Raw genomic sequence first — 20,287 nt, 5'->3', positions numbered from 1 at the left:
ATTTCTGTTTCTAGTCTAGTGTTAGTCATTCAGTTGTGTCCAACTCTTTGCGACCCCATGGACCGTAGCCCGCCAGGCTCCTCTGTCCATGGAATTCTCCAGGCAAGAATACTGGAGTGGGTTGCCATTCCCTTCTCCAAGGCATCTTCCTGATCCAGGGATCGAACCTGGGTATCCTGCATTGCAGGTGGATTCTTTGCCATCTGAGCCACCAGGGGTCATTCTAATGACTGACTGTATACACTCAACTTCAAATCACTTATCTCTTTCTACCTACCTTCTCACCAAGATATTATGTTGGATAATATTCAGGTTTCCTTTCATTAAAAAAAAAAAAAAAGCTTGATTTTCTATGTGACTGATATAGAAACCTAGAAATTTTAAGAAAGCCAAATCAAAAGTTGTAGGAAAATTCGCAAATGAAAAATGTCTTTATTGTCATGGGTATTTATTATATATCCAAATCATGTGATATCATTAGAAATCATAATAACACCATTATACTCTGCAATTTCGTGCTTCAGTGGCAACTTATCACGTATTTACTGTAATTGCACCATTTGACTAATTATAGCAATTATACCACTTAGTGGCTGCATTCTTAAGCTCTGAATTCCATTGACTGGCTGGACTTTCTCCATCCTTGGGGGAGATACTGTGCCTGAGATTTGGTGAATGTAGACACTCATTTTGTGCTGCCAGTGTTCTCTCAACTTCCTGTGATGATTGTAAGGTTTGGGGATGAATCCAGTGTCATGATTTTTTTATTCTCGTACCAAATGTCCAAAGGAGAACAGATTCTTCCCTTCCGGCCCCAGGCACTGAAGCTGTGCTGGGCTGTTGGATCAAGTCCTTATCTTCCAAGCAGGGAGCCCCATCTGTGTGTCATTGCCTGGGACCAAATGGTCCGGCTGGACTGACAGGCTGTTTAACTGAGTGGAGAGGTCAGTTTGGTAACTCGATAAAAACAGTCAATTAGTTTGAGTCTTTCTCATCGCACTGATCACTTATTAATAAGCTAAATGGATTAAATAGATTTTTTTCTTCTTGAGCCTTGTAAACCCAGAATCTAAAGGAGAGCAGTCAACAATCAGTCACACAAGGTTGACTCAGCTACAAATTCCATCCGCAGATATTATCACATGTCTGCTTCACACAGGGCCCTGGGCCAGCTTCTGATGAAAAAACAAAAGCGTTTAAGATGCATTCCCCATATTCACTGTCTGCGTTATCTATCACATAGCTCTCCCCAAGACCCCTACGAGGATTGCAACTTCCAATGAAAGTCACGTTAAAAACATCTAAAATCCCCAGATCAACTTGAGTGTCTCGTCCCTGTTGACCTTGGAGAAGAAGGGACGTCATCATTGAGATTCCATCTACTTCTCAGTCCCCTTCTTCAGGCAGAGAGGCAGCCGGGCAGGTGGAGTGAATCTGGCCAGTATTTTGAACAGCTGGCTGTGTACGTTCAAAGCTCTTAGACTCTGGGGAAACTCAGGGTCCACACCTCAGTTTTCTCGTATGCAATTCGAAAATTAGAAATAGCTCCTTCGTAGGACTTTGGTGAGGTTTAAGTGAGAATAGCAACGCTTTTTGTTAACTATGTGATGTTACCAATGTCTGGAAGTTCAGCCTCAGATGTTTCAAGGGGGAAAATTCACTTTATGGAAGAATTCATGCTCATTTCCCTGAGTCAGAGTTCGGAGATACAATGCAATTGGTTGTACTGACATGAATATTTGCACCTCTTTGGAGCCCTTATCATAGTCAGATGTAGAAATAAGGAAAAACTTTGAAATTCAAGGCTGTGTAGAGTTGAGTCTTTTTTTGCAAAATTAGAATAACAAGAATTAGATAATCACATAAGACTACTTGGAACTTTGAAGTAGATCTTAGAAAAAGTATCGTATATTTACCAGTAATCAGAGTTTTATAAACAACCAGAGAACGTAAGAGAATGTCTCCCCATATCAACTTTAGCATCTGATATTTAGACTGCAATTTCTGTTTCTAAGTTTGCCAGATGATTCATTACTTATTGGGCTTCCCTGGTGGCTCAGCTGGCAAAGAATCTGCCTGCAATGTGGGAGACCTGGGTTCCGTCCCTGGGGTTGGGAAGATCCCCTGGAGAAGGGAAAGGCTACCCACTCCAGTGTTCTGGCCTGGAGAATCCCACGGACTGTGTAGTCCCTGAGGTCGCAAAGAGTCGGACACAATTGAGCGACTTTCACTTTAATTACTTATGAAGGAACTGAGTGTTATGATGAGAGAGAGAAACGAGAGTGAAATAGAGCACGGACGTGTATGTCTGCTTTTTAATCTGACGGTGGAGTATCAGTAATAAATAATAACTGACAGTGAGGGGTATTCACAAAATAGTCACTGTTGCAGCATGTTCTGAGCAAAACTTTGAATGTATTCCATTTGATTATTCTGTATTACTAATGCACGAGCGAAACAAATTATTAGTCCTGCATATTTATTTGTTTCTTTTGGCTACTCTTTCCCTCTTAAGAGCTTGGGTTGAACTTTTACTCAGCTGTTGTTAGCATCCACAGACACCTCCAGGGTTTCTGGGGGCAGCTCAGAGTGGCGTTATCTTCAGACCGTGATGGTTCTTTTTTGCCTCATTTGTAAATGATAATTCCCAAATGGCAATGATAATGACTGAAATAGGCCAGGTAATTTCATAAATAACAGAATGGTGAACAAATTATTAGCAGAATTAGCAAAAAAAAACCCACAAACAGTGAAATGTTATTTTCCTGTGATATTTCAAGCAAGACTTACCCGTCCTGCTCAGGAACTCATTTGAACAGTGTTTATGTGACAGGAGGATTGTATTCTGGTTTGTAAATGCACCACCCAGGTCACGCCTCAGCATAAGCAGTATTGACAGCATGTCTACACTGGAAGACAGGCTAGCATTCACCTATTCACCTCTTCCACCACTGTTTGGTCTTCCCCTCTTGAGCCGAGTCAGCACCTACCTACACGCGTCCTCCGAACACCTCAGCCAGTTGTGCTCCGTGGGTAGCCTGCAAGGAAAGGGCTCATTTCATCAGACCCTAAAAATGACTCCTAGAACTGGACTCTGGTTTGGAAGTCGCTTGTCAAGCCTGGCGTGCTGCAGTCTGTCAGGGTCGCGAAGAGTCGGACACGACTGAGCGACTGAACTGAACTGAACTGGTCAGGTGTAGAATATTACTACCTTTTTCCCCACCAAACAATGACATCCTCATTGGGACAGCCTGAAATTGCGTCTGCTGCTTTTGCACAGCACATTATTGCTTTCTAGGGTGATTGAAATCGTCCCCCAGATGTATATACACTTGTTCCCTGTTTTCCATAAAATTGGCAAAATATTTGGACATGTGAATTGCTCTTCATTACTTTGGAACACAACAAGGGTAAACTGCTTTGGTCACGAGGTATGGTCATTTTTTGTTTTTTCTTTCTGTGAAATTTTCATTATTTCTTTGATTAGGGATATAGAACACCGGGAGTTAAATTTAGTCAGATTAGGATTTGATTCTTGGTTTATCCATTTACTTGGAGAAGGAAATGGCAACCCACTCCAGTACTCTTGCCTGGAAAATCCCATGGACAGAGGAGCCTGGTAGGCCACAAAGAGTTGGACACGACTGAGCGACTTCTCTTTCTTTCACTTTTATCCATTTACTAGCTAAATATGGCTAATTTAAAAAGAGGCTTCCCTGGTGGTACAAACAGTAAAGAATCTGCCTGCAATTACAGGGGACCTGGGTTCAATCCCTGGGTCAGAAGGATCCCCTGGAGAAGGAAACGGCAACCCGCTCCAGTATTCTTGTCTGGAAAATCCCATGGACAGAGGAGCCTGGTAGGTTACAGTCCATGGGGTCACGAAAGAGTCAGACACGACTGAGCGACTTTCGTCTTTATGGCTAATTTACACATTTCCCATTAACACATTTTTCATTTGCAAAGCAGAGATATTTTATTAGTTTGTGTCTCAAAGGGTTGTTGTAAGGATGAAAGTGATAACAGATGCAAAGTGCTTACCGCAGAGCAGAGAACATAATAATTACTTAATGCAAGTTGTAATCACTTCCTTTTTTAATGATTTTCGTGGCTTCCTTGAGAATATCAGTTCCTTTACACCGAGTCTCTCTTTCTATCTCCTGTGTTGTTTTTTTTTTAATCTACTTCTTATTTCTGTTCCTTTTCTCTGAGTTCTGAGAGTATCCTGTTTGTTTCATATATCCTTGACTTGGGTTTTTCTCCGTGTTGGTTTTGATCTTCTGCTCCGGCTCCTTTGAGAGCCACACGGCCTGTGTCCCTGAATTTGCTTTCTACGCCTGTTCATATTTGCACGTCTTTCTCATTGACTTTTCATTTTCACTTGTTCTCTCCTTGTGGACTTCACTCCTCTTTTTCACAGAAGCCATGTCTTCTCGATTGCAACATCAGAGGCAGAGTCTTCTTTTTTCCCCAGTTCCTACAGCAAATACTTTTTCTGCCAGAAGTTCCCATATTTGAAGGCTTCCTGTTCATTTTCTCTTATTCTTAGAGAAGCGGTTCATATCCAGCTTTGGTTAACTGCTCACCATACCAAAGACTGGAGTCCCAAAGGATTTACTGCCTTGTTATGCAAAGGTCTATGCCATGGGTGAGCACGTTTTTTAAAATAAGGGACCAGGAAACAAATATTTAGACTTTGTGGGCCACATGCTCATCTGTGTCCTCATTGTGCAGAAGCAGCTATAGACAGTATGTCAACATACGAGCATGGTGTGTTCCAATAAAACTTTATTTACAAAAGCAGGAGGTAGACCAGACAGGGCTTTAGTGTGCTGACCCCTGGTCTTGACTGTCAGTCCCAGGAGGGCAAGGACCATTTCTGTTTGGCTCCTGTCTGTGTCCATAGCCCTCAGCATGGTGCATAGCTCCGTGAACATTTGTTCAGGAGCTGCTGAAAGAACAGTGCCTGTTGGGATTCCCTGGTGGCTCAGAGGGTAAAGGTTCCCCCTACAATATGGGAGACCTGGGTTTGATCCCTGGGTTGGAAAGATCCCCTGGAGAAGGAAATGGCAACCCACTCCAGTATCCCTGCCTGGAGAATCCCATGGAGAGAGGAGCCTGGTGGGCTACAGTCCATGGGGTTGCAAAGAGTCGGACATGACTGAATGACTTTCACTTTTTCTTTTTCTTCCCTAACCAGTTTTCATCCTCTAACATGCCTTCCCCAGGTGAGCATCTGCTGAAATGTTTCAGGGTGTGGTTTGCCTTTCTCTTTGTGGTTCACTCTGACTGGACTGTGCTGGTTAATTTGATGTGTCAGCTTGATTAGGAATTGGTGGCCAGTTCTTTGGCCAAACACTAGTCTGGATGCTGCCGTGGAGGTATTTTTGAGATGTGATGAACATTAGCAATCATTTGACTCTCAGTAAAGCAGATTGCCATCCCTGCTGTTACGTGGGTGTCATTTAGTCAGATGGAGGCCTTAATAGCAAAGGCTGAGATTTCTCAAAGGAGAAGAAACTTTGCCTCCAGACTACAGTATAGACATTCTGCCTGAGTTTCCAGCCTTGAGACCCAAGGCTTCAAGACTGCAGCATGGTTACTTACCTGAATCTCCAGGCTGCCAGCCCCTACACAACACCTGAGCTTCCCTCGTAGCTCAATTGGTAAAGAATCTGCCTACAATGCAGGTGACCCGGGTCCAATTCCTGGGTCAGGAAGATCCCCTGGAGAAGGAAATGGCAACCCACTCCAGTATTCTTGCCTGGGAAATCCCATGGACAGAGGAGCCTGGCGGGCTACAGTCCATGATGTCACAAAAGAGTCAGACACGACTGAATGATTGAACACATAAACACACACTTGAAGGGAAAGATCTTCTAACATTCACGGAAGCCGTCTACACTGTTTTCACCTGCGATCATGTATGTGCTTGTGTACTTTTCTGTAATAGTCCTTATCACAGTCAATGCAGCACCTTCTAACCAGAACACTCCTTTACAGGGAGAGGTTGCCTAGGAGTCCTTTTACGTCCCGTGCGTCTGTCATAGTAACTGGCTTGCATGGTAGCAGTGTAAGTAGTTGCTGAATGAATGGATGGACGGTTGCATATGTGGATACTTCCACAAGAACTTTTTTCTCTCCCAGAGTAAACTCTAGGAGCTGGTGATGGACAGGGAGGCCTGCCGTGCTGCAGTCCATGGGGTCGAAAGGAGTTAGACACGACTGAGCAACTGAACTGAACTGAATGGATGGATGGATGGATGGTTGGGTAGGTGGATACTTCTACAAGGATTTTTTTCTCTAACATAGTAAGCGAGGAAATTTGCATTATTTCTTTTAAAATATCTAATCAGGAATGAGTGTGATGCTAAAAAAGCCAGTGGTTGAATATACCCATAATTCCTTTTTTGAAAACTGCAGTGTTTGCCTCAAGTCTGAAATTTGACCTGTTCTCTGACATCCTCAGACTGTGATGCTGGTATTTCCATGCTCTGATCTTCACATCTTCTGAGTAGCTGGGATATAGTTTGTGCAGGTGTGGACATAACTGATTCTAAGCCATCAAGCATTCTCTTAATCATAGTAACCCTTGGTTTCCTGTGAATCATGTTTTCCTACATAGCCACTCTGAAAACTTTTCAGCTGCACACTCAAGACACGGTGATAAAGAACTCTAAAGCTCTCCTTCTGCTTGATTCACTGCTGTTTCATACCTGCAAGCACTAGGTCTGTGCTTCCTTTGCCCCACTTGTGTGCTTTGCTAAGTCGCTTCAGTTGTGTCTGACTCTTTGCGACCCCGTGGACTACAGCCCACCAGTCTCCTCTGTCCATGGGATTCTCCAGGCCAGAATACTGGAGTGGGGTGCCATGCCTTCCTCCAGGGGATCTTCCCAACCCAGGGATTGAACTTGGGTCTTCAGCATTGAAGACGGATTCTTTACCGCTGAGACATTGGGGAAGTCCCCACTTTGTGTCACATTTTCCTTCAAATCTAACTTTCAAAACAGTTACGGCCCGAGGACTTTTACCACATCTGTCAGATGATTCCTAGGATTTACCATCTGGTACATTATTTGGAGATAGAAGCAAAGAAATGAGCATTGTGACAATGTGTGATTCGATGATGCTTTGGGAGACAAGGCAAAAACACTCTTCATGTCTCCTCCATTCCTAGTGATGTAGAGTCCCCTTTGCAGCTCTCTCTGCAGGAGGAAAAAGTGAAAGAAAATGAAAGTCGCTCAGTTGTGTCCGACTCTTTGCAACCCCACAGACTATACAGTCCATGGAATTCTCTAGGCCAGAATACTGGAGTGGGTAGCCTTTCTCTTCTCCAGGGGATCTTTCCAGCCTAGGGATCGAACCCGGGTCTCCTGCATTGCAGACAGGTCCTTTACCAACTGAGCTATCTGCTGGAGAGAATTGCTGCATAAGTTATGGAAACAGAGGAGAGAGACACATCCGCCACCGCCCCCCCCCAAACAACCAGTCTTATCAGAGTTCTTCCAAAGGCAACTTGAACATACAGCATTACCCTTCTGACAGCAAGCTTCTGACTGGTGTCATTTGTTGGAAAATGTATACGAAGGCAGGTTTACCCAGAAGCCGCTTCCTCTTTAAATCACATGTAAGAACTTAATTTGGGGGTGGGGGTGGGGGTGGGGCAGAATCTGGAAATTTCCATGTGAAATGGGCTTGACTTCATTAGCCTTTCCTAGACTTGCCTCTCCTCAGGCGAGTGAAGACAGAGAGAACTTATCAGCTGAAGTGGAAATCGCGCTCTCTATTTGCAGTCTGAGAATGAGCAGCCTTCTCTACTCCCTCCACATGACTCTCTTTCTGTTGCAGGAAGGGGGACCCCTTCCAGGGCCCAAAACTGGGCTCTTGTCTAACACTTGGAAATGAATTGTCTGAGGAGATGCGTGTGCTGACAAAGCGAGGGATTTTAGTGGGAAAGGGCGCCCGGGTGGGAGAGCCCTAGGGTAAGGGAACCCAGGAGAACAGCTCTGCCCTGTGGCTCGCAGTCTCCGGTTTTATGGTGATGGGATTAGTTTCCGGGTTGTCTTTAGCCAATCCTTCTGACTCAGAGTCCTTCGTGGTGGTGCACGCCTTGTTCAGCCAAGATGGATGCCAGAGAGACGGATTCTGGGAGGTGGTCGGACATGCGGTGTCTCCTTTTGACCTTTCTTGAACTCTTCTGGTTGGTGGTGGCTTATTAGTTCCATGTTCCTTACCAGGATCTCCTGTTGTGAAACAACTCGTGCCAATGGTTACTATGGTGCCTGGCCAGGGTGGGCGGTTTCAGTCAGCGTGCTTCCCCTATCACTTCTTTGGCGCCCACTCTCAGAAAGTCGTGCTCAGTGGGGTTTGCTAATGAGGTGAAAAAGAAGTGCTGTTGATATGAGGGAAATCTCTGCTTTTCTCTCCAGGCGAATTGTGGAGGAGAGCTTTTGGTAGGGTTCAATACCGTGTGCGGGGTGTGGGATGTCTAATCTACTAACACCCCAGGCACATTTGGGGGTGTGCCTCCTGGAGGCATGACTTGTTCAAGCTCTTCTTGGCTGACAAATAACCAAAATGCTGCAAATGGCAATTTCAGGGGACAGAGAAATTGAATCATATCATAAATTAACCACATTTGGTGCCATGTTTCCAGAACAAGGGAATGAACTTTTTTCTGAACACTTAGTGATTGCAAGGTCACATGCAAGATACTTCCACATAAGCTGACCTATACGATCTTTACAAATCTCCTCATGTGGTAGGGAAGGGAAGGGGAAGTCGCTCAGTCGTGTCCGACTCTTTGTGACCCCGTGGACTGTAGCCTACCAGGCTCCTCCGTCCATGGGATTCTCCAGGCAAGAATACTGGAGTGGTTTGCCATTTCCTTCTCCAGGGGATCTTCCCGACCCAGGGATCGAACCCAGGTCTCCCGCATTGGAGGCAGACGCTTTAACCTCTGAGCCACCAGGGAAGTCCCCTCATGTGATATGGCTACCACTATATCTGGTACAGAGACAGTAAAAAAGCTTTCCATGCAAGGTTTAGACATCAAATGGTATATTAGGATGTAAACCAGCTGTTAAGATTCCAAGTCCTGCCTCCTTGACCAGGCCTTTAGAGATTCTCAGATCTGTTTTGAGAGATGGCTTCCCAGATGGCACAGTGGTAAAGAATCCTCCTGGCAATGCAGGAGATGCAAGAGATGTGGGTTCGATCCCTGGGTTGGAAAGATTCCCCTGGAGTAAGGCATGGCAACCCTAAGTGTTCTTGCCTGGGACACCCCACACACAGAGGAGCCTGGTGAGGTCCATGGGGTCATGAAGAGTCGACACGACTGGACACTTGAGCACTCACTGGGGAGATGGAACCCTCCTTTCCCAAAAGATAGGTAATTCCATGAGTCCATCATTGTGCACAAGGTCCAGAGAGTGGCAGAGACCACAGGGCCGTGGGAGATGACAGGACGTGGAGACCATTGGTCCATAATGTGTTCAGTGCCTCTCCTTGCTGCCTGGGCTGGTCTAGCATCTAAGTGAACATGTAGGCATCCCCTTATGTGGGGAGACTGGAGGCGACATTTATTCTGCTGAAATGGAACTCTTCCAACCTCTCATTCTGCTGAGACCGCACCTTCTTTTCATTTAGAAAGCATCCCTTATGCTCTGTAGCACACTTAAGATTATGAAATATTAATAACATAGTTTATTTTTACCTATTCAGCAATAGCTGGCTGAGGAATGCTTTTCTGCGAGGTGGTGGATTTATTTTCTCTTGCTGCATAACCAACGACCACCAACTTAGTGGCTTCCAACCACACAAGTGACTATTTCCCAGTGTCCATGAGTCAGGAACCCAGGCATAGTTGAGGCTGTCTCTCCTCTGCTCAGGTCTTAACCAGGTAGAGATCACGGTGTTGGCCGGGCTCCATTCTGTTCTTACGCACAGGCTCCTCTTCTAAGCTCAGAGGGTTGTTGAGAGAGTGGATTTCCTTTCAGCTGTGTGCTTGAGGTCCACGTTTCCCTGCTGGCCATCATCTAGGGCTGCTGTCAGCTTTAGGAGTGTTAGTCGCTCAGTCGTGTCCGACTCTTTATGATCCCATGGAATGGAACCCCCCAGGCTCCTCCATCCGTGGGGTTCTCCAGGCAAGAAGGCTGGAGCGGGTGGCTGTTTCCTTCTCCAAGGTGAAGCTTTAGGAAGCTGCCTGCAGTTCTTTCCTGCATGCATGTCATAACATGGCTTTTGCTTCCCTCTTTGACCAGGACCATATCAGCTGCTGCATCTTGTCACTTTTTTTCAAGGCCAGCACACATGGCCTCCCTTTAGATTGAGTGAGTGTGTGAAGCTGCTCGGTCATGTCCGACTCTTTGCAACCCCACGGACTGTAGCCTACCAGGCTCCTCTGTCCATGGGATTTTCCAGGCAAGGGTACTGGAGTAGGTTGCCATTTCCTTCTCTCAGAATTATTTCGATTAGGGACCTGCTCAGGGGACTGATGTCCCTCACAGTCACTGGTTCTGCCCATAGTCTTGCGGAGTGGGTGACATAGGATGTACGCATGTCCTTTGTGGGAATAGGGGTGGGAATCTTGGGGTCCCTACTATACTTCTGCGTATCATGGATGGAAAAGAATAACCAAAAAAGGTACAGGTCACTGATGGGGCTGGCCAGAGCTTTTCCACCTTGCGTGTTTAGATGGGGCTGCCTGGAGAAGGATTGTGAGACCGTGTCCAGGCATCATGGGAAATATTGCAGCCAGGACCGAAGGGAGTTGTTTTCATGTCAACTCTTGACTTTTGTGGTTGGTCACAGCAGATATCATAGACTATGGCTCTGTGGGTACCACAGAGTTACTGCAAGGACGTGAAGCGATATAAGCATTGAACAGTCCATCCTAAAGGAAATCAGTGCTGAATAGTCATTGGAAGAACTGGTGCTGAAGCTGAAACTCCAATCCTTTGGCCACCTGATGAGAAGAACTGACTCATTGGGAAAGACCCTGATGCTGGGAAAGATTGAGGGCAGGAGGAGAAGGGGACGACAGAGGATGAGATGGTTGGAGAGCATCACCAACGTGATGGAAGTTTGAGTAAGCTCCGGGAGTTGGTGATGGACAGGGAAGCCCCGCATGCTGCAGTCCATGGGATCACAAAGAGTCGGACATGACTGAAGGACTGAACTGAACTGAGCTGAAGGATTGAACATGTGTAGATTGCATAATCACACTAAATTTACATACGAACCTTTCAAATGTATTAGGTATTAGTCTTCTCATATACAGACCACCACGTGTAAAACAGATAGTGGGAAGCTGCTCTATATCACAGGGAGCTCAGCTCGGTCCTTTATGATGACCTCGAGATGCAGGATGGGGGTAGGGAGGAAGGCCAAAGAGGGAGGGATTGTAGGTATACTTACGGCTGATTCACATTGCTGTACAGCAGAAACCAACACGGCCTTGTAAAGCTTTTATCCTCCAATTAAAAAAAATTCATGGACATTGGAATCTCAACATATAATTTTCATGAGTCATGAAATACTATTCTTTTTTTTTTAATTTTTAAAAAAATTTTAAAGACATTAAAAAAAAAAAAAAAGTATATTAGTCTCCTGTAGCTGCTATAACTATAACAAATTACCACAAACTTAGTGGCATGAAACAACATCACTGTATTACCTTCCAGTCCTTGGGAGCAGAAGTCCACAGTGGTCCTCACTGGGCTGACACCAAGGTGTGGGCAGGGCTGGTTCCTTGGTCCTTGCTTTTCTAGCTTTTAGAAAGTGAAAGTCGCTCAGTCGTGTCCGACTCTTTGGGACCCCATGGACTGTACAGTCCATGGGATTCTGTGGGTCAGAACACTGGAGTGGGTAGCCTATCCCTTCTCTAACGGATCTTCCTGACCCAGGAATCGAACTGGGGTCTCATGCACTGCAGGCGGATTCTTTACCAACAGAGCTACCAGGGAAGCCCTAGCTTTTAGAGGCCACCCGCATTCCTGGGCTCTTGGCCCCTTCCTCCATTTTTCTCAGGGCAACGGTTCAAACCCTGCCTCTGTCTTCATCTTCTCTCTTCTGACTTTGGTTCTCTCGCCTCCAGCTTGTAAAGGCGCTTGTGGTTACACCGGCTTGACGCAGACAACCGGGGAAAAATCTCCGTCACTTAACGTCAACTGGTTATGGACTTTAATCATGTCTTCAGAACACTGTCCCCGAAACATGTGGATTAGCGTTTGACTGGATAGCTGGGGATTGTAGCCCAGTGAAGTTGACACGTAACCTCACATAAGTGACCTCTACAGAAGGGACAAACAAAATACAGATGTATTTAAAAGTGTTCCTGAATTATTAAAAGGGTAATGTACTTCATCAGTCATGACTCACGCGTATTGTCTCAGGGAGGAGGGTCTTTTGAAGCTATACTGCTTGTGCTGCGAAGATTCGGACACTGATTGGTAAGGAAGGGCATCTCTTAGGCAGGGGATGCTCCTGGGATCTTCAGGGCACTGGGTACTCTGCCCCCACCCCCACCCCAGAAACAAGTAGAAGAGAGAAGGGAAAACAGACAACAGAGGGTGCTTGGACAAACTTCACCCCAGTCATACTTCCCAAGCAGTTACTCTCTGTTCTTATAGCCTTAACCTCCTTTGCACGGATTCTTTTTGTTTGCTTTGGTCTTGGCTCAAAATCAAACAGGAGGCTGTCATCAGAAATTTAGTGTATCAGCACTCTGTGTCTTCAGAAATCTACCACCCGAAAATCACCGGGAGGACTGTAAGAACATTGATTTTTTTTCCCCCGTTTATCTAGCAATTAAATGTGATGAATATGTTATACACTATGGTGAATGTTGGAATTAATAAGCCGAAATGTCAATGCATGAGTATTTGTATACTTGACAGCTAATAATTGCATCATTTATCATTTAAAAAAATCTGGCATTCTTAAGCAAGGAACATTTATAATTAATTTTCTTACCCCGGAAAGCCCAATTCATTCCACAGTCTAAAGGAATCAGTGTTAATTTCTTTTTCTATCAGCCATGGGCCACAAGTTAATGTATTAAAATCAAGAACATTTACAATAACAGACTAATTAAATTATTTCCTCTGCTGTAGTAGAAAAATGCATGGCTCTTGTGCGGATAATCAGTCACCACAAGAAACTGCATTTAATTCTCCTGGAAAGTCAGTTCCTCCCAGTGGCAATTTTAAACAATCAAGTGGCTTGAGCAACTCACTTTGCTAGAGTCATGAAGACTATTGACTTTTGCTTATCATTATTGTTAATGTACTTTAAATGAGACTGATAGGGAACTAACTCATTAAAACAGTATTTTTTAGTCGATGAGCTAGAGTCATCAGCAGATGAATGAAGCAGAGAAAAAGCATCTTAACCTCATGGAACGGGCACATATTTTGAAATGTTTGTTCTGATGTACTTTCTATAATAATTCAGCAAATGAGATACATATTTTTAAAAGAAAAATACAAGGCATCTCATCATAGCTTTCCACTTGAGGTCAGGATCCAGACGACTAAGGACAACAGAAGAAATGTGAGGTTATCCGTTTTATTTTTCCTTTTTATTTGGCTCCATCAAGTCTTGCTGCAGCTCTCAGGCTCTCTGGCTGTAGCATGCGGGCTCTAGAGTGCGTGGACTCTGTAATCATGCACGGGCTTAGCTGTTCCTCCACTTGTGGGTTCTTAGATCCCCGACCAGAGATCGAACCGTGTCCCCTGCATTGGAAGGCGGGTTGTTAACCACTGGACCACCAGGGAAGTCCCAGGATATCAGTTAGTTTTGAATATTCAGAAATAGGACCGAAGAAAATAAGTTGCCCAGGGTAGTTGTTCAGAAGCCACAAGCAAGAAATGGCACAGGTGGCGTCTATGCACTCTAAAATCTATGTGTTCTACAAGTGTACGAGAATTTCTGTGTTCTCAGAGTGTTAGAAAGGAGAGAGTCTGCAAACAGGCCGATGTCATGCATGGCATGACAATGATGACACAAATCTATTTCAGGGTCCCCCAAACAAAAGAGGAAATAATGATCTTCTTTGGTATCTCTAGGTTAAGATTTCAAAGACTATATCGTCTCACCTACTGCCTGGTAGAAAAGGAGTTTTCCAGAGAACTTTGTGACCGCAAGGGGTGGGATGGGGAGGGAGATGGGAGGGAGGTTCAAAAGGGAGGGGATATATGTGTACCTATGGCTGATTCATGTTGACATTTGACAGAAAACGGCATAATTCTGTAAAGCAGTTATCCTTCAATTAAAAAATAAATAAATTAAAAACTAAAAAAAATAAAATACCAAGCCTAAAAAAAAAATAAAAAGACAAAACACTTCCTCAGTAAGAATCACAGGCTCATCCAGGAATGACGACCTTCTTGATATGCACAGCGCTTCCCAAACTGCCTGGCATATGACTGGTGCTTGATATATGTCAGTGGTATAATTCTAATTTTTTCCTCGATTCATTGTTTATCAGTGTCATGGGGTGGGCCAGCTACATTTTCATATGACACCCTTCTGTGCAACAGCTCTGCAAAGTTGGCATTGTCATGAGAATGTTACAGACAGAGTGGGTGAGATTGGGGGACCTTCAGGAGGGTCAAGTAAGCTGGCACTTGGCAAGGCAGGGGTGTGAGTCCATTCGCTTGTCTCCAGTACCAGACTTGACAGCACCCAGTTGTCAGCTGTGTGTGAAGGATACAGTGCTGGGGAAGGCATTCACACAGTCAACGGAGGTTTAGCAAAGACTGAGAGGTCGCTTACTTTGCTTATAGTTGATAAGGAATCTGTATATATCCGTAAGGAATATGGAGGAGGGAGGAAAAAGAGGGGAAAGAGAAGGGAACATTGCAGAAGGCTGCAGAAAGAGAGTTAGAAGCAAACTTAGAATTAGTAGAAGGAAGAGTGTGAGGGCATTAATTCATGGCAAGAGAGACCCAATTAAAACTCAGAAACAATAGTTTACTTTCAGTGATGACAAAGGGCTTGGAAAAGCTCATAAAGGAAGGTGTGCAAACATAATGCATAATCTGAAACCTGACTCGAAGCTTTGCTTGCAATAGAAGATAAAGCTCTTCCTTCATTTTCCACCATGCAACTATGCAACGTATGTGGAGTCTTGCAAGGCATACACACTAAACAATTATGCACACCTGGTAAGTCAGAATTCATGCAATGACTAGCTCAAGAATCTTGATTGATTTTGTGTCATCAGACGTGACTTTGGAGTCTGAAATTTAATAACAAAGCTAGTATTGCAGAAAAAGCAATTATTTATCTTCAGAAGTCTTTTCTTGCTTCAGAATTCGCAATAATTGTTCCCCTTTTGCTTATTTTGACCTAATGAATGTTTGGCGTATGTGTGTAGAGGGTTATAGAATACAACTAAGTTTCTATATTTTTTAGAAACTCAAACTAAAATGAAACTTTATCAGCTGACATTTCAAAATCCAGTTGTGGAAGATCTGACTTTGAAGAATAAATGTTTCCTGGCAACTCTTGCTAAAATGAAGAGATAAGTTACATGCTACATTTTATGCCAGAACCGTAATCAGTACATTTTTACAAAAAAAAAAAAAAAAAAAAAAACTATTGTGTCAGTCTCAGATCATTTTAAATCTTAATTTGGAGAACTACTTCTTGTCATGAAGGATCATTCCTTTCAATAGATTTGAAGTTTTTGTTTGTTTGTTTGTTTTTAATTGGATTGGCCAAAAAGTTCATTTGTGTAAGATGTTGTGGAAAAGCCTGATAAACTATCTGGCCAACCTAGTAGAATGTGTTAAGTCTTTCTAAGGTCGCACACATTCTTTGACCTCTATTTCCAGACAGATGAACACTGTTTTATTACCTTTTCATTAAAGGATTGGCCTAAAATATGTAGCTCCTCTTTGGGTCAGCAGAGTGTGGTAAAGTTCTAAACTCTAATACTCTCTGCCATTGTTTTGGAAACGGTACTGTTATTTCCATTTTATAGAGAATACTGCTGTTTTAATGAGCTGTCTCCTGAGTTCCTTCAGTACTGGTGCTATGAATGGCCCTCCATGGGATGGAATAGTGACCTTAAAGGCCATCCATGACTCCGTAAGAAACACAGAACGTAGAAGATAAAACACGTATTCCATCAGGGCAGGAACTGGCCTCTTTGGGGAGAATTCCCAAGTTGTAGATTTCTACACATCACTAACTACATGACTGTGTACTAGTGACCTGAAAGCACCTTTATAAGCCAGATTGCAAACAGTATGCGTTGTTTTACACAAGGTCGATTAGTAAGATGAGTGAGTCAGATAATACCTCAAGCGGAAGATTTCATACAAGTGGTTACAGTCGCTTAGAGGAAACCTGTGCGTGTTGGAACGTAAACCCACTCTTTTCACCATTTAACCCTAGGAATATTGAATGCCAAGTCTTCAGTTCTGCAAATGAGTATTTCAAAAGACAAGCTGTGACTTTCAGCGGAAATGATATTGGCTAAGGGGCCGAAAGTAAGAAAATTGTGCCTTTCAACGCTTTCCCAATCTTGAAAGTCAGTAAAAGGATTTTTACGGGACCAAAAAGGATATTATTTACACCATGCAGCTTAAAAAGTGCAACAGTAGACCTTTTCTTTTGCCACGTAAAGAAATGTTAAGCGGAGACAGCTCTATTTCCATCGATAACGTGACTTTTGATCCAGTAACGGCATCGCATACTAAACAGGAGTGCAGTGATAAAAATGCCTGGCGTCTGCTTTGGGGAAATACGACTCCCGAGTTCTTCAGATGAAAGATAATCAATCCTGGCACCCACTTGATTGCCTCTGAATATGTGATGTGTATCTCTCTGAATTTAAACTAGGTCTCAGTTCCCTCTGCCCACAGTTAGAAAGGCACTTTCCTTTCGACACTTTTCAAGCCCTAACTTCTCAGGATGATGGCTCCCTCTGATGTACCCCTATCCCCGGCTTCCCCAGGCAGGACCATCCTTCACCCTTGCAGCAAACTGGGTTCAAGCCTGGATCCCCACGCCCTTTGCTCTTCCTTGTTTGTGGTTGGTATTGAATGATGGCCTGCGGGTAACGGATAACGAGACTTCTTTCGAAGTCTCCGCTGCGTCTCTGCCATGTGCCCCTTGCCCAGTAAACTGAAAGTGAAGTCACTCAGTCGTGTCCAACTCTTGGTGACCCCTTGGACTGTAGCCCTCAAGGGTCCTCAGTCCATGGAATTTTCCAGGCAAGACTACTGGAGTGGGTTGCCATTTCCTTCTCCAGGGGATCCTCCCAACCCAGGCATTGAACCCAGGTCTCCCTCACTGCAGGTGGATTCTTTACCAACTGAGCCACGAGGGAAGTCTATAATATTGTGGATGGAGGAGCAAGTCAGGAAGAAGATGGGAAATGCAGCTGGATACATTGGGCTTCAGAGGTGAGTGTCATCATATTCATGTGTGGGTTTCCAAAACATTGTTGGCTTTCTGAGTCTGAAGTGTGGCAGACAGGTCACGTGTAAAGGCTCTGAATGTCGGGAGGGCAGCTGGGAGACTGTAAACTAGCGGTAGGGTGGTTGGCATACTTTTTCTATGAAAGGCCAGAGAGTGAATGTTTTAAGCTTTGTGCACCATAGAGTCTCCATTGCAACTCTTCAGCTCAGCTGCAGCAGCTCAGAAGCAGCTGTAGACAGTATGCCAACCAGTGGGCTCTGTTCCAATAAAACTTTATTTACAAAAACGAGTGGTGGGCCTGAGTTGGTCCTTGGGCTGTCGTTTACCAACTTCTGCTATAAATGGTGAACTGAAGACATGGAACAGGCCTCTGAGGAATATATGTACTTATCACAGTGCTTCTGAAAGCGAAGCGTAACGGAATCTCCTGGGAGCTATTCGAAAGGCAGAGATTTCCAAGCCGCAAAGGAGTTTCACTTGCAATAGAGATCCAAGCTTGGCTTTAAGTGATGGACACTGATAATGAGAATAAAGAAAAGAGGGTGAGGGCCGTTTCCTGCAGGCTGGTGGAAGGGGCTGTAGTCAACATCCCTAAGAAATTGAGACTAATTAGGACCACTGCTCACCCATTGACCGTAGCACAAAAGGTTTCATTTTATGGTGGGGGCAGAAGCCTGCCCAAGGTAGGTGAAGAGGCACAGGGAAATAAAAACAAAGCCACGATGGCTCTACATAGCTTTTATGTGTGTGTGTATATGTATATGTACATGTACACACAGATAGCTTTTATGTATGTATATATGTACATATACATAGATTTTATGTGTATATGTGTGTGTACTGAACTCGGGTCTCCTGTGCTGAAGGCAGACTCCTTACTGTCTGAGCCATCAGGGAAGCCATATATATATGATATGATATATATATATGATATGAGATATATATATATGTATGTGTGCGTGCGTGTGTGTGTGTGTGTATATGTATGTATGTATATGTATATGTGTGTTTGGCGGCACAGGGTCTTATTGCAGCATACAGGATCTTTTGCTGGGGCATGTGGGATTCTCCAGTTGTGCCGTGTGGGCTCCGGAGTGTGGTTTCTAGAGCGAGCTGTTCAGTTGCCCGACCAGGAATCGAACCCACGTCCTCTGCATTGCAAGGTAGATTCTTAACTGTGAGACCCCCCAGACCTATACAGCTTGTTCATGAAGGGGAAAGCAAAGGCGGTTTTTAATTGGAACAAGAGGTTCCAGGGAAACACTTCTTTGTTTTAAGGGAGGAGAGACATCACCATATTTGAGTACTGATGACAAGAAGCCAGTGGAGAAGGGGTGAGAGGAACTCAGGAGAGAGAAGGCAGCTAATGTTCACAGCCCAGATGTCGGAGAAACAGCTGTTTGGAAACTAGAATTTCACCAGAACTGTTGTTGTTGAGTCGCTAAGTCGTATCCGACTCTTTGCAGCCCGGTGGACTGCAGCACACCAGGCTTCCTTGTCCTTCACTATCTCCTGGAGTTCACTCAAACTCATGTCCATTGAGTCAGTGAGGCCATCCAACCATCTCATCCTGTCATCCCCTTCTCCTCCTGCCTTCAATCTTTCCCAGCATCAGGGTCTCTTCAATGAGTCAGTTCTTCACAAGTAGCCAAAGAATTGGAGTTTCAGACTCAGCATCAGTCCTTCCAATGAGTATTCAGGACTGATTTCCTTTAGGATTGACTGGCTTGATCTCCTTGCAGTCCAAGGGACTCTCAAGAGTCTTCTCCAACACCACAGTTTGAAAGCGTCTGTTTAGCCCTCAACCTTCATTATGGTTCAGCTCTCACATATATACGTGATCACTGGAAAAACCATAGCTTTAACTATATGTACCTTTGTTGGCAAAGGGATGTCTCAGCTTTTTAATACGCTCTCTAGGTTGGTCATAGCTTTTCTTTCAAGGAGCAAGCATCTTTTAATTTCATGGCTACAGTCACCATCCACAGTGATTTTGGAGCCCAAGAAAATAAAGTCTGTCACTGTTTCCATTTTTTCCCCCATCTATCTGCCATGAAGTGATGGGACCAGATGCCATGATCTTAGTTTTTTGTATGTTGAGTTTTAAGCCACTTTTTCACTCTCTCTCTCACCTTCCTCAAGATGCTCCTTAGTTACTCTTTGCTTTCTGCCATTAGAGTGGTATCATCTGCATAAACGGAGTTGTTATTTTTCCCATCAGTCTTGATTCCAGCTTGAGATTCATCCAGCCCAGTGTTTCGCATGATGTACTCTGCATAGAAGTTAAATAAGCAGAGTGACAATGTACAGCCTTGACACATACTCCTTTCCCAATGTTGAACAGGTCTGTTTTTCCATGTCTGTGGTTCACGGAAATAGGCGTGTTTATAAACAGAGAATAAGAGCACAGTGTCAGCTACAGCTCAGTTGAGAGGCAAGAAGATAAAGCGATTCCCACTGATGGCCTCTTTGGTTTTGCTAAGCTGGGCCTTAGGCCATCTGCTCAAGGTGAGGTGGGAGGACCTGTGGCTGGTTGGCTGGAACGGGTGCAGAAGATGAGACGGAGAAGCAGGTAGGAGAGTAGAAAGGCTGTGCGTGGACTCTGTGTCAGAACCCAAGTCCAGTTCCTCCCACAAGCCATCTATGTCCCTCCTGGGTGGCATTCGCCATTGTCAACTAAAAAAAAATAAGCGACAACCGGAAAGCAGAGAGTTGTTTTATTTGGTGCAAATTCTTAGGACTTTAAGCCTGGCAGGCAACATCAAGCGCCCCTGGGAGAACCGTTGTGGGCGGGGTGGGGGGAGCCAGTTATATAGAAGTTTTCAACAGAGGCGACAGGTCATCCAAACAT

This window comes from Giraffa tippelskirchi, chromosome Y (genome assembly GCF_054371585.1).
Source record: "Giraffa tippelskirchi isolate mGirTip1 chromosome Y, T2T-mGirTip1v1.2.pri, whole genome shotgun sequence".
NCBI lineage: Eukaryota > Metazoa > Chordata > Mammalia > Artiodactyla > Giraffidae > Giraffa > Giraffa tippelskirchi.
The sequence above is the reverse complement of the archived record's forward strand: the minus strand, read 5'-3'. Positions refer to the sequence as shown.